This window comes from Triticum dicoccoides, chromosome 5B (assembly GCF_002162155.2).
Source record: "Triticum dicoccoides isolate Atlit2015 ecotype Zavitan chromosome 5B, WEW_v2.0, whole genome shotgun sequence".
Classification (NCBI taxonomy): Eukaryota; Viridiplantae; Streptophyta; class Magnoliopsida; order Poales; family Poaceae; genus Triticum; species Triticum dicoccoides.
This window is the reverse complement of record NC_041389.1, coordinates 261,201,756-261,217,071: the sequence shown is the minus strand read 5'-3', so window position 1 is coordinate 261,217,071 and position 15,316 is coordinate 261,201,756.

Below are 15,316 nucleotides of genomic sequence, written 5' to 3'. Positions count from 1 at the left end.
TGCGGCAATCGGCGTCGGCGGCGATGGTGGCGTGTCGGTGGTGCTGCGGGAGAGAGCAGAGGAGGGGGAGGAGCACAGGGGGAGTGAGAAGGGGCGGGGGGGTTGCGTGGCGTCGCGAACGGGGCCCAGGGCGACGAGTGGAAGGTGGCAAGCAGGAGGTGGCCGGGGCATCGCCAGCGCTCACCACCGAGCTGCTTCGGGGCGAGGGGAGGAAGACGACAGGAGGAGGTGGGCTGGGCCGCGCTGGGCCGGTCCTGTTGGGCCACCAGGTGGGCTGCGAGGTGAGCGCCAGGTAAGTGCTCTGTTTTATTTTCTGTTTGCTTTATTTTTTTAAATTTGTTTTGCCACTGTTTTGAATTTAAAATAATTCAAACAATGCCAAAAACTCCTCTGAATATTTTTATTTTTCTAGATGGACTTTTCCAAAAGCTCATAAAATATTTCAGGGGTATTTGAAATTATATTCTAATTATATGAATATAATTCAAATTCAAATAGCTAATGATTTAAATTCAAAGTCCCAAGATTAAGTCCTTAAAAATGTTCAATATTTTGGTTGGGACCAGAACCCTTGCCAAAAATTATCAAACATTTAAGAAGAGCATTTTGGAACAATGAATGAGATTTTAGGGTTTTTGCCCTTCTTTTATTTAAGTTTTTGAGGCTTCCAAATTTCCTCAGTTCAAGTTTCAAAAATTTAAACATGATGCAAACACTAGGCAGCACCAGAAGCTAGGGATGTGACAACCCTAGGCAGTTGAGGTCACCGCGGAGCCATATTCCATTGTGGTGAAGCTTCGTGGTGTCATTGGGAGCCTCCAATTAAGTTGTGGAGATTGCCCCAACCTTGTTTGTAAAGGTCCGGTCGCCGCCTTCAAGGGCACCAACAGTGGAATCACGACATCTCGCATTGTGTGAGGGCGTGAGGAGAATATGGTGGCCCTAGAGGCTTCTTGGGGAGCATTGTGCCTCCACATCGCTAACGGAGACGTACTTCCCCTCAAAAGGAAGGAACTTCGGTAACACATCCTCGTCTCCACCGGCTCTGCTCTTGGTTATCTCATCCCTTTACTTGTGCAAGCCTATTTGAGTTATATCCTTTGCTTGCTTGTGTGCTTGTGGTTGTTGCATCATATAGGTTGTCCACCTAATTGCATATCTAGACAACCTACTTTGATGCAAAGTTTAATTTGGTAAAGAAAAGCTAAAAATTGTTAGTTGCCTATTCACCCCCCCCCTCTAGTCAACTATATGGATCCTTTCAATTGGTATCAGAGCCTTGTCTCTTTATTAAGGACTTTGCCGTCCGAAGAGTATGGTTGACACCATAGACGGAGCGGAGGAGCACTCCGGTGTGAATCCAATTTCGTCTATGGCCGATGGGGAAACCTCGATCTCTCGTGAGGAATTCAATGTGGCTTTGGACACATTGAAGACCTCCAAAATGACCGAGGTTGAAAGCATGTTTAATAAATTCATAGAAGGGCTTAAACTTTCCACCGCACCGTTGAAAGTGGGTGATCCCGCTAACAAGTTGACGGATGCTAACCCCGACAAGGGGGAAGCTACTAGTGAGAAAGCACCTTCTTCTAGTGGTAAGAATGGCACCGGCATCTTTGCCCATGTGGAACCTCCACCCGTTTATGGTGGACCGATTCCTTCTACTCACTTGAATCATGCCAGTCCTCCCCCAAGATTGATAAAAGGGAGGACTTTGATTCTTGGGTCTATCATTTTAAGCGTCATTTAAATCATGTGAATACTAATCTTTGGAGAATCATTGAAGAAGGGTTTTATCCACACGACCGAAGCAACTTCACTCCTAGAGAAGCCGCGGATAATCAATTCAATGAGAATGCTCTCTTCATCATCCAAGATGCAATTCCACATGAAGATCTTCCTCACCTCCATCCTTACGCCATGGCCAAAGATGCATGGCTCCAAGTTGTGTCCCTCTATCGAGGAAGCGCAAGCATTCAATGCTCCAACTATGAAGTGGTGCAAGATGAAGCCGACGAGTTTGCAATGAAAGAGGATGGAGAACCTCGTGAGCTTTATCGGGGAGTAACCAAACTCGCGGTTTCACTCCGAGATCATGGGAGCAAGGACACGGATGACAATTGGATCAAGCGAAAATTCCTCAAGGCAATGATGCCTTACCACAAGGCCATGTCCTCCATCATTCATCAAAGGCCGGACTTCCACACCTTAACCTCAAGTGAGGTGTTGGATGAGTTTGTGGCAATGAGCATATTGGACAAGACCGCCGACAATGCGGTACTTTGCTCTCAAAGAGCAAAGAAGCCCAACCTTGCATTGAAGGCCAAGGTTTGTGTGGAAGAAGAGGAAGAAGAGGAAGATGAGGAGAGCAACCCCGAAGATAGAAAGTATGACTATCATGAACACATGGACCTTGCGTCTAGGCAATTTTGGAACAAGAAGAACTCAAGGCCCAACTTCAACAAAAGCAACTCAAGTGGCACTAAGGTCAAGCAACGTGTGAGAACTTGCTATAATTGTGGCAATGTGAGTCACTTTGTTGCGGAGTGCCCTTATGATAAGAGGGAAGAGAACGGTGGCAAGCTCATTCGAAAGGACAAGGCCAAGTCTTTCCCCAACAAGAGCAACTTCACAAAGAAGACTCCTCACAAGGCGTTGGTGGTACAAGAAGAGTACAATGAAGAAGATGATGATGATGAAGATGGTGGGTCAGTTCCCATGGCCTCCGTTGCCATTGCGACGACTCCACGGGTGTCTCTCTTCGATTCTCCTAATGAGAGCATCACCGCCAAGTGCCTCATGGCTAAGGCCACCAACAAGGTAACCCCCAACATCAAAACTACCTTCATTGATCATCCTTCTTTGACGGATTGCATTGATGAACATGAGGGATCTAAGGTGGAGGAGAATGATTTTGAATCCTTTATGGGTAAACTCAAGGGTAAATCCAAGAAGCACTTCGTTGCTCTCTTGGAACAACTTGGTGAAGCCAATGACATGATCGAGGCTCACAAAGATACCATCTCTAAGATGGAGGGGCATGGTCGAGACTATGCCGATGAGATTTCAGATCTTTCCAATGCTCTTGAGGAAGAGCGTGGTCTTCGTTTCGCTCTTGAGGAGTCACACAACGATGATCATGCTAAATTAAAGAAAGATCTAGATCGTGCTCTTGTTGTGTCTCGTGTGCTAAATTCCGAGAAGGTCAAACTTGGGGTTGATCTTGCTAGACTCAAGGAGGAGTTTGATATACTTGACAAGGCTCACAAGGCCTTGAAAGGTATTCATGCTAGCCTCAAGGAGTCTCATGATCAACTCCAAGTGAAGCTAACTAAGGAGAAAGCCACTTTTCCTCATATGATTTTAATTGATAATGCAAATGCTACTAACCCGTGTTGTGAGAATGTGCATCCTGTTGAGGAAAATGCTAAGTTGAAGGAGCAACTCGAGAAAGGCCTTGTGTCATGCATACAAGGTGAGAAGAACCTCAACAACCTTTTGAGCAATCAAAAGGAAGTTGTGGCCAAGGAGGGGATTGGGTTCACACCCAAGCCCAAGGACAAGAATAAGAATGACAAGACCAAATGACCTCCTCCCCTCAAGCAAACTTTTGTGAAAGAGGGAGAGGATGCTTCCAAGGATAAGAAGAACAATGCGGAGGGTGGTGGTGTCAAGAGGGCAATGCCATCCCTCCCAACAAAGCCGGCGACTTTAACCCTTCTTATGTGTTATGTCGTGCTAGTGATGGGCATGTTTATGCCAAATTTGTTGGTTCTCCTTATGAGTACATTGAATGGTCTATTTGGGTTCCTAAGACCCTTGTTTCTAACATCAAAGGACCCATTACAAAATGGGTACCTAAAACCAAGCATTGATCTCTTGTAGGTGTTTGCTTCCGGTGGGGGATCATGGTTGCTCGATAGTGGAGCTACGAATCATATGACCGGAAGCAAGGACTTCGTGGTGGACGTACTCAAGACTCCATCTATGCCCACCAATGTCGAGTGGGGTGATGCCTCATCTTCTAAGGTATTGGGGCTCGACAAGGTTGTCATTTTTCATGATCTCACGATCGAGAAGGTCATGCTCGTTGAGTCCCTTGCATACAATTTACTTTCCGTTCGTTAACTTGCAATCATGGGCTTTGCCACTTTCTTTGATATCGATACCGTGGCCCTCTTGTGGAGCAAGACTCTTAAAGTAGCCTTTGTTGGGCATGTCGAGAATGGTCTATATGTGATTAACTTTTTGGGGCGACCCACTAAGACCGCGACATGCCTAATGGCTAAAGTTGACGTGGGATGGCTTTGGCATCGCCGCTTAGCCCATGTCAATATGAGATCTTTGCAAAGTATTCTCAAGGGGGACCATGTCCATGGACTAATGAATGTTAGTTTTGCTAAAGATCGTGCTTGCAGTGCTTGTATCGAAGGAAAGCTACATGAGAAGGCTCACCCTCCCACGACTATCATTAACTCGAAGAGGCCTTTGGAGCTCCTTCATTTGGATCTCTTTGGGCCTCCATCCTTTGATAGTCTTGGGGGGAGGAAGTATTGCTTGGTGATTGTGGATGATTATTCAAGATACACTTGGGTGTATTTCTTCAAGAGGAAGATCGATTCCCAACAAACCGTCATTGACTTTGCAAATGAAGCCCAACGTCAACACAATGCAAAGATCTTGACAATAAGAAGTGACAACGGCACCGAGTTCAAGAACTGCACCTTGGATGAATTTCTTAGTGATGAGGGGATCAAGCATCAATATTCCGCACCTTACACCCCTCAACAAAATGGTGTTGCAGAGAGGAAGAACTGGACGTTGATGTATGCGGCAAGGACCATGATGGCGGAGTTCAAGTCTCCCTACAACTTTTGGGCCAAAGCCATCAACACCGCGTGTCATGCTTCAAACCGGCTCTATCTCCGCAAAGGCTTGAACAAGACTCCATATGAGATACTCACCGGTAACAAGCCCAACCTCAAGTACTTTCGGGTGTTCGGGTGTAAGTGTTTCATTCTCAAGAAGGGTGTTCGTTTGTCTAAATTTGAGGCTAGAGCTTATGAGGGCATATTTGTTGGTTATGCTACAAACTCTCATGCTTACCGTGTTCTCAATAAGTCCACGGGACTTATTGAGTAAACGTGTAACATGGAGTTTGATGAAAATAATGGCTCCCAAGTGGAGCAAAGTGGTACTTGTGATGTAGGTGATGAACCTCCCCAAGCCATAAGAAGAATGGGTGTTGGCTTTATCCTACCCATTGAGGAACCCCTTGTGGCCGAAGGAGAAGGACAATGTTCCACTCAAGTGAAACCATCACCAACTCAAGACCCACACACTTCCGAAGAACATAGTGAAGGCCCTCAACCAAATGAACAAGACCAAGGGCAAGATCTCTCTCAAGATGGTGGCGAACCACCACATGATGCCCAAGGTCAAGTTCTTTCCTCCGAGCAAGTTCAAGATCAAGAGCAAGATCAAGATCAAGAACAAGCTCTTGACGGTGCTCAAGATGATCAAGTTTCCTCTCCTCATCTCACTTCCGAGGAGGAATTGGAGCGTCGTGCCGCCAAGATTGCTTCCAAGCTCACCACCAAAGGGCACATCATGGAGAGTGTGCTTGTAAGCTTAACTAAGGGGGTAAGCACTCGTAGACAATTAGCAAACTATTGTGAACATCATGTGTTTGTCTCTTGTGTGGAACCACAAAAGGTTTATGAAGCTCTCGAGGATCCGGATTGGCTCAATGCGATGCATGAAGAACTCAACAACTTCGAGCACAACAAGGTGTGGAGATTGGTGCCAAGGCCAACCGGGAACCATAATGTCATTGGAACCAAGTGGATATTCAAGAACAAGCAAGATGCTCATGGAACTATCATTCGCAACAAGGCTCGTTTGGTGGCACAAGGCTACTCCCAAGTCGAGGGTATTGACTACGGTGAAACCTTTGCTCCCGTTGCTCGCCTTGAGTCCATTTGCATGTTAATAGTATATGCTTCTCATCATAACTTTAAGTTACAACAAATGGATGTGAAGAGTGCTTTTCTTAATGGTCCCATTAATGAGTTGGTTTACGTCAAACAACCCCCCGGGTTCGAGGATCCCTACTTTCTCGATCATGTGTATCAACTCGATAAGGCACTCTATGGCCTTAAACAAGCCCCAAGTGCGTGGTATGACCACCTTACCGAGTTGCTACAAGATTGTGGATTTAAAGTTGGGCTAATCGACCCCACTCTTTTTACTAAGAAGGTCAAAGGGGAGTTGTTTGTGTGCCAACTATATGTTGATGATATTATCTTTGGTTCCCCTAACAAAGCTTTCAATGAGGAATTTGCCAATCTCATGAACTCAAAGTTCAAGATGTCTTCCATGGGAGAGTTGAAGTTCTTCCTCGGATTCGAAGTGAAGCAAAGAAGAGAAGGAACCTTCATCAACCAAGCCAAATACACTCAAGACATGCTCAAGAGATTCAAGCTAAGCGATGTCAAGCCGGCTTCCACTCCAATGCCCACCAAGTGCCAACTTGATATTGATCCCAATGGTAAAGCAGTGGATCAAAAGGTTTATCGCTCCATGATTGGCTCCTTGCTTTACCTTTGTGCATCTAGACCGGATATCATGTTGAGTGTGGGAATTTGTGCACGGTTTCAAGCCGCACCTAAGGAAAGCCACTATGTGGCGGTCAAGCGAATCTTTCGATATTTGGCTCATTCCCCAAACTTTGGCTTATGGTACCCAAGAGGAGCAAACTTCAAGCTTGTAGGATATTCGGACTCCGATTGGCCGGGAGACAAAGTGGATAGGAAGTCCACTTCCGGAGGGTGCCAATTCCTTGGTTGCTCTTTGGTGAGTTGGTCTTACAAGAAGCAAAGTTGTGTGTCTCTGTCGTCCACCGAAGCGGAGTATGTGGCGGCCGGTAGTTGTTGTGCACAACTCTTATGGATGAGGCAAACTTTAAAGGATTACGGTGTCATTTGTGACAAAGTGCCTATTTGGTGTGACAGTGAAAGTGCCATCAAGATTTCTCTCAACCCGGTGCAACACTTCAAGACGAAGCATATTGAGATTTGGTATCACTTCATCCGGGATCACATTAGGCGAGGGGAGATCGAGCTCAACTATGTCAACGCTCATGATAACCTTGTAGATATCTTCACAAAGCTTTTGGATGAAGCAAGATTTCGCGAGTTAAGGCATGAGCTAAATATCATTGATTCGAGCAATGTTGCTTGAACCCTTGCACACCCCACCATACTCAACTTGTTATCTTGTTTAGGTGTAGGCATGGAAATAGGGGGAGTAGTGTTCTCTCAATGAACTCTCCCTCCCCCCATTATGCATAAATTGATCAACTCTTTCACATTAGCCATTTTTTATGGTACTTGTGCTTCAAAGATGAGTTTTGGTCATGGGCCCAAGGATAATTCTTCGTGATGCCATACCAATTGACTCAAACATAGGTGGCCTCGGCCATCGCCCTCTCTTAGAGAGGTGTGTGTCTCTCGCTCTCTTTGTTGGTTTTGTGTATGTGTTTGTTCCCGTTTGTCGTCTCGTTCTTCTCTCTTGAGCTAAGCCCTTTTTTTGCCTAGTTCTTCTTGTGGCTGAGCGGTACTACCGCTGCATGCGTAGTACTACCGCTTTTGAGGGTCAAGTGGTACTACCGCCCACACCAGCGGTACTACCGCTGCAGGGCGGGCGATGGGGGTTATATCGGGGCAGGGGGGTTATTTTCTTCCCCATACCCATTCGCCCCCACTCGCTCATCTTCCTCGTCGCTCCAGTGACGTCTCACCGCGGGAGGGCTCTGGCCGGCCGCTGGTTTCGGGCCGTTCCTCTCCATTTCCTCTGGTAGATTCGTTCCCCACCACTTCCTCCAGCCATGGATGCCGGTATTGCCCCCGTTCCCGTTTTCTCTTTGCCTAGATCTTACATCTAGTTCTTAGGGGCAATAGGCATTGTTTTCTCGTTTTTGGCTATGAAGAAGCTTGAGTAGGATGGAGATAGCTTCTAGGCCCTTTGGATTGATGTTTGGTAGGATTAAATTTTGAATTTGGCATCCCGGTAGTGCCGGATCTGTCCATGGCAGTAGGGAACCACCATTTCCCGTCTTGAGCGGTACTACCTCTCATCTTGAGTGGTACTACCGCACGCGCGGTACTACCGCGGGTAGGTCGCGATACTACTGCCGGATCCCCAGTTCCATCATTTTCTACCACACCTTGATCCTTGTTGCTTCGTTTGGTGGCTTATGCTCTTTCTTTCGTGGTGTTTTTGTTGCTCGTGTGTTTGGTTCCAGGTGATGATCTTCCTGAGCAGCAGGCCCGCCGTATCAACCCCGGTCGTGCTTCATCAAAGCGCTACCGCACTTCTGAGTCATCAGGTGGTTCCTCCAGTGCTCCACCACCGCCTGCGGGTGCTTCCTCCAGTGCGCCACCTCCGCCTCAACTCTAGAAGAAACCTGCCAACAGGCCGAAGCCAAGGGGCAAGACTGTGACTGAGATGACTGCCAAGGAGTTCTGGGAAAGGCATCGCCGTAACCCCTATGAGGAAGCCCAAGAACCCAATTTGGTCAACTGCCCGTTCTGGAACCACTTTCAGTTTGCCATCTTCTTTGATGTGATCAAAGCCAAGAAGAATCTCTATGTTGATGTTCGCTCCATCGACACGGATGCCATGGAAAAGGATCCTGAGTACTTTGGTGAAGCTCTTCAGATGTGTTCTCAGCTGAGCATTCTCAGGATCATGCAGTTCAACAAGGATTTCGATGCTGATTTGGTGGCTCAATTCTATGCCACTGTCCATCTTGGGACTGATGCAGAAAGGACTTTGACTTGGTTGACAAATGGCAAGTTGCTTTCTGTCAAGTGGAAGGCCTTCATGGAGTTACTTGAGGTGGAAGATCACGGGCTTGAGACTCCTATCGGCTTCCGCCCTCACCGCAATGCAAACTTGTCAGGACCCCGACTCAATGCCACATCGATCTAGCATGTAACACCTCATACCACTTTGCGGCCTCACGCACGGTATCCCCACGGGTGTCGCCTTACCTTTGCCCGGGACCGTTTGCGCGTTTTGGCACACGTATATGATGGTGTCGCTAGCATCCATATGATAAAGAGCCCGGGCTGACATGGCTAGTCGTAAACCCAAAGTGGCACTAACTTACAGGGACAGGCATCCATGACCCAGCATCGAACGTGTCGGTCATCAGCGAGTGAATCCAGGCTGTAGCACTGGGCTAACAGGACTCCGGTGAACCGGGCTGTAGCGGGCTAACAGGACTCCGGTATTCATCGCGTGACATTTCCCCGAAGGGACAGACACAGGAACGAAGAAGGACACATGCCGGCCAGCCTAAGTGTTCCGGAGCAGTAGCAAGCTACCAGGGCTCAGTGGAAGCACTAGGAGACATTTCCCGGTAAGAGAGACTACTAAGGATAAACAACTAGATAGTCAGATCCCACACATAGCTATACACATTACACGTACGCATAACATGCAAGTATGTGTTGTACAACATGGCATCACAGCATAACTCAACAACTCATATAGATAAAGGCTTAGAATAGCCATCATAGCATTTATTGCAAACAGGGGTCACAAGACCCATCATACAGAGCATACAATCAACAAGCGGAAGCATTACATGTCTGGGTACAGACATCTACAAATGAAAAAGGCTGAAAGCCTGACTATCTACAACATCCGATCAAGATCGTAGCTGAGGTACTAGCTACTAGTCGAAGTCCATGAGAACCCTAGTAAGACCGAAGTCTCCGCTGCAAAAACATAAATAAAGCAACATGAGTACAAAGGTACTCAGCAAGACTTACATCAGATCCTATCATACATGCATTTGTATCAAGAGGGTAATGTGGGGTTTAGTTGCAGCAAGCCAGCTTTGACTCTGTGGCTATCCTGTTCTACGACTACCAGAAACTCTGGAGGTGAAACAACGTACACGAGTCCACTAATCACCATACAGTACACTACTATGGATTCATCCCCGTCTCCCTACGAGAAGGCCATCCATAGCACTCACACTTGTCTTGAGCATTTTAGAGTATTCACTTCAAGTTGTCTATGTACCATGTAAGCATCCAAGAAGTCCATAACCGCGGACCCGGCTATTCGAATAGATCATGTTAACCCTGCAGGGGTGTACTTCTTCACACACGCTCTCGCCACTTACCGCCATGTACACGTCATGTATCTCGGCAACCTTCAAGCGGAATCCTGGCGAGGGTGTCGGCCACGACCTGACTAACCACACAAGACTCTAGCGCAGGTTTATCGCCTATTCGGGTTCCATCCGCAAGGAGATCCGGCCGGGGTGTCGCTCACGGCCCCAAACGATGTGAGCAGGGTTCCCGAGCCCACCAACCGGGTGCCACTCGGTACACCGTGCCACGTGTGCCTAGTCTGTCCCAAGCCCACCCTGCCGGGTGCCACCTGGTAGAAAAATAGCACTACCTACAAACACCAGAAACTAGTTGCGACTCCTGGACAGAGATCAAATTGGTTAATAAGCCGAGAGAGTCAATTAAGGATCCCAATGTGTGGTAGTATCGAGTCATTGGACAACATACATAGAACTCAGTGCTTAAGGACGGTTCCAGCGAGACAACCCACCATGTACTCCTACATGGCCTCTCACCGCTACCTTTACCAAATCGTGTTCACACACTTAACACTCAGCATCAGAACATATCGTAACACTCCAATTCATTCCCAATGAACCAGACCTGACACAACTCTAAGCAATAGCAGGCATAGCATGGTAGGAACACAACAATGGCTTCAATCAACTCCTACACATGCTAGTGGGTTTCAACTATTTACTGTGGCAATGACAGGTCATGCAGAGGAATGGGTTCAACTACCGCAGCACAAAGTAGCAGATGAATCGTTGTTGTCCTAATGCAATAACTGAGAGCAGGAGCGAGAGAGTAGGGTTTTATCGAAATGAACAAGGGGGTTTGCTTGCCTGGTAAATCAACAAGGGAGGCACTGCTTCACAGACAGGTACTCTGGAACGTCTCCGGAGCAGGACCTATCGAGAAGGAACGGTGCCAACAATCAATACACAATCATATGCAACAATATGATGCATGAACATGGCATGAAGATGTGATGATGTTTGAGCTAATGCAACTAGTATTCAATTTGAATGAAGTCCATTTGAACCATAAGCTCAAATGCAATTCTAAATTAAGTCTCTTAATGTGCCATAATGTGTTTTCTCATATTCAGCATGTATAAATTGGTTTGTCATGCATGAAACTAGTACAGATGGAAAGATTGCATTTCTCTGATAATTTTTCATATATAAATTATTTTAATCTGAGCTACGGTTGAATTGTTATGAATTTTGAAGTTTAAAACAATTTCTGGAATTTCCTGATTTAATTTAAATCCAGAAATAAATATTGCGTCAGCATTGAGTAAGCATGACGTCAGCAGTCAACTGCGGCTGATGGGGTCAGATCTGATGTGTGGGACCCACACGTCAGTGACAGGGGGGTTAAACAGGGGTTAATTTAATCCTAATTAAAAGTTAGTGGCGCTGGGGCCCACTGTCAGTGTCAGGGCTAATTAACAGAGGTTGATTAGATTTAAACTAATCCTAAACCCGAATTAGCAGGGACGGGCCCCACTGTCATTGAGCCAGGGGATGTCAAACCCCCTGGTCAACCGGGGCTAATACGCCGGCGTTTAGCCGCCGGCGGCAGCAAACGAGGCGGAGGGGCTCGGGATCGCCGTTCTAGCGACCATTCGGGCGGCGGAGACCACCCACGCGAAGCCCAGGCTCGCGCGCATCTAGTGGTTCATGCGGGAGGCTGCGGGGGCGGCGGAGCTCGCCGGAGCGAAGCTCGGGGCGGCCGCCGGAGTTCGGGTGAGGCGCGAGCGGGTGCTGCAGGGCATGGCAGGAGCTGCGGGCGGAGGCGTTGGCCTTCTGGGAGGCTACTGAGCGCGGTGGCAGGTGCAGACACGGCTGCGGTGGCTCTGGCCACGACGGCGAGGAGCTGCGGCGGCGATGGCTTCGGCCATGGTGGTAGCGACGGCTACGACACGGGAACGAGGGGGAGAAGAGAGGGGAAACAGGGAGATGCTCACGGCGATCACGCAGAGCAGCACAGCGGGGTCGGGGGAGACCTGGTGACGGCGAATCGACGGCGGCGGACGGCGGAGCCCGAGGAGGAAGACGATGGCGATGGCGGCGATGGAGGCCGGCCGGAGGTGCGTGGCTCGACGAGGAGGTAGCCGGCGACGTGGCGGAGCTCGTGGACTGCTCAGATGCTCTCGAGGGGCGCGGTGGCTACGACTACGGCGAGCGGTGGCGACGGGCGCGTTCGGGCGATCGGGAGAGAGAGAACCAGGGGAGGGGGAGGAATGAGAGAGTGGGAGAGAGGTGCGGGGCGTTGCGTGGCGTCGTCCGGTCCATCCAGAGCGACGAGGGGAGGACAGGCAGGCAGGGAGGGAGGAGGTGGCGCGGCGCGGCGGTGCGCGCGCGTCGGGCACGCGCCGTCCCCCTGTCGGGGAGGAAGACGACAGAGGAGGGGGGCCAGGTGGGCTGGGCCGCCTGCTGGCTGGGCCGGCCTGCTGCGGCTGGGCTGCACAGGGGGGGAGCCCCAGGTAAGCTCCTCCTCTTAATTTCTGTTTTCTATTTTTTTCTGACATTTGTTTTGATTTAATAAAATACTAAATCAATTTATTACCTTATGCCAATTTTTGCAGGAGCTAGATATATTATTCCAGAGCTCCTTTATAAATGGCATAATTTTTGGACCATATTTCATATATATAACTAATATATTTCCAATGCAAATATTTATGCATTAATTCCAAATGCCCAAAATAAATATCCATGAGCTCCTAAAAATATTGTTTTGATTTTTGTCTCTGTCCAATATTTTCAGAGAGCAACATGAGCATTTTCTTGGACCCTTTTGGAGAAATTTTTATTTGGGTCATTTTCAAAAATGATTCTGAGGGTTCCACCAATCCTCATTTCAAATTTAAATGAAATTTAAATATGATGCACAAATGGCTAGCTAGTCTAAGTCATACCAGACTAGGGATGTGACAACTCGCCCCCACTTGAAAGAATCTCGTCTCGAGATTCAGGGGTCGACGGAAAGAAAGCGGGGTACTCCAGTCGAAGACGATCTTCTCGCTCCCAAGTAGCTTCTCTCTCGGAATGATGAGACCACTGAACTTTGAGAAACTTGATGTTCTGACGTCGGGTAACACGCTCTGCTTGATCAAGAATGCGAACCGGGTACTCTCGGTATGTGAGGTTATCTTGGAGATCAAGCGTTTTGTGGTCCACTCCGCGGATGGGATCCGAGAAGCAACGCCTGAGTTGAGAGACGTGGAAGACATCATGAACTCGAGAAAGATGTGGGGGTAGTTCCAACTGGTAGGCAACCTCTCCTCGTTTAGCGAGAATACGAAAAGGACCAATGTAACGAGGAGCCAACTTGCCCTTGATACCGAAACGATGGGTACCCTTCAAAGGAGTAACCCGAAGGTAAGCTTGGTCGCCAATCTCATAAGTCATATCCTTATGATGACGATCGTACTGACTCTTCTGACGAGACTGGGCTGTTTTCAAATTCTCACGAATGATGCGAACTTGCTCTTCTGCCTCCTGGATCATATCCGGTCCAAAGAATTGTCTTTCACCGGTTTCTGACCAGTTCAAAGGTGTTCGACATCTTCGTCCATAGAGAACCTCAAAAGGAGCTTTCTTGAGGCTGGATTGATAGCTATTGTTATAAGCAAACTCGGCAAAAGGAAGACATTTCTCCCAATCCATACCGAATGAGATAACGCAAGCTCTGAGCATGTCTTCGAGAATTTGATTGACCCGTTCCACCTGACCACTCGACTGAGGGTGGAAAGCGGTACTGAAGGAAAGATGGGTTCCCATGGCAGTTTGGAAACTCTCCCAGAAATGAGAAGTGAAAAGACTGCCACGGTCTGAATTGATCTCTAGTGGAACACCATGAAGTGATACTATTCGAGCGATATATAAGTCAGCGAGCTGACTAGCAGTGATATTTTCTCGAACAGGAAGGAAGTGAGCCACTTTGGAAAGACGATCAACGACTACGAAGATAGCGTTATTCCCTCTCTTGGTCCTGGGAAAGCCGGTGATGAAGTCCATACCAACTTTATCCCATTTCCATTCGGGAATAGCTAAAGGCTGAAGGGTGCCAGTAGGTCTTTGATGCTCTGCCTTAACACGACGACATACGTCACAATTAGCAACGAAGTCGTCGATTTCTCTCTTCATCCTAGTCCACCAGAACCTCTGGCGTAGGTCCTGATACATCTTAGTGCTACCGGGATGAATCGTGAGAGGAGATTCATGCGCCTCCTTAAGAATCAATTGTCGAAGATGTTGCTTCTTGGGGACCACCAGGCGGTTTCCAAAGAAAACAACACCTCGAGCATCAACAGAGAAACTACCAGCAACTCCCTTCTTAACGTTATCCTTGATACGAGAAATACCCGTATCATATTGCTGGCTAGTTATGATCTGATCCTCAAGAGCAGGTTTCGCCACCAAGGTAGAAAGGAATCCGTGAGGAGCAATGTGAAGGTTAAGCTTACAGAATTCCTCATGGAGAAGTGGTTGGCCTTGCTGCAACATGAGATTGTTGCAATAGGATTTACGGCTTAGCGCATCAGCCATGACATTGGCTTTGCCTGGGGTGTAGGTAATCCCTAGATCATAATCTGTGATCAACTCCAACCAACGTCTTTGCCTAAGGTTCAGGTCTGGTTGGGTGAAGATATACTTGAGACTCTGGTGATCGGTGTAGATCTCGCAACGTTTACCAAGAAGGTAATGTCGCCAGGTCTTGAGTGCATAGACTACGGCTGCAAGCTCTAGATCATGTGTAGGATAATTCTCCTCATGTGGATGCAACTGTCGAGATGCATAGGCAATCACATGACGATCCTGCATAAGAATGCAACCTAGTCCCTGTCGTGAGGCGTCGCAGTAGATAATAAAGTCTTTAGTGAAATCCGGTGGCACAAGTATGGGAGCAGAAGTCAGGCGTCTTTTCAGTTCCTGAAAACTGTACTCACACTGTGGGGACCACTCGAACCTTTTTATCTTTCTTGAGAAGTTCCGTGAGGGGTTTGGCTACTTTGGAGAAGTTTTCAACAAAGCGGCGATAATAACTGGCTAGCCCAAGGAAACTCCTAACTTGTTTAACGGTCTCAGGTGGAGTCCAATCGAGAACGGCTTGAACTCTCTCGGGATTGACAGCAATGCCCTTACCAGAGA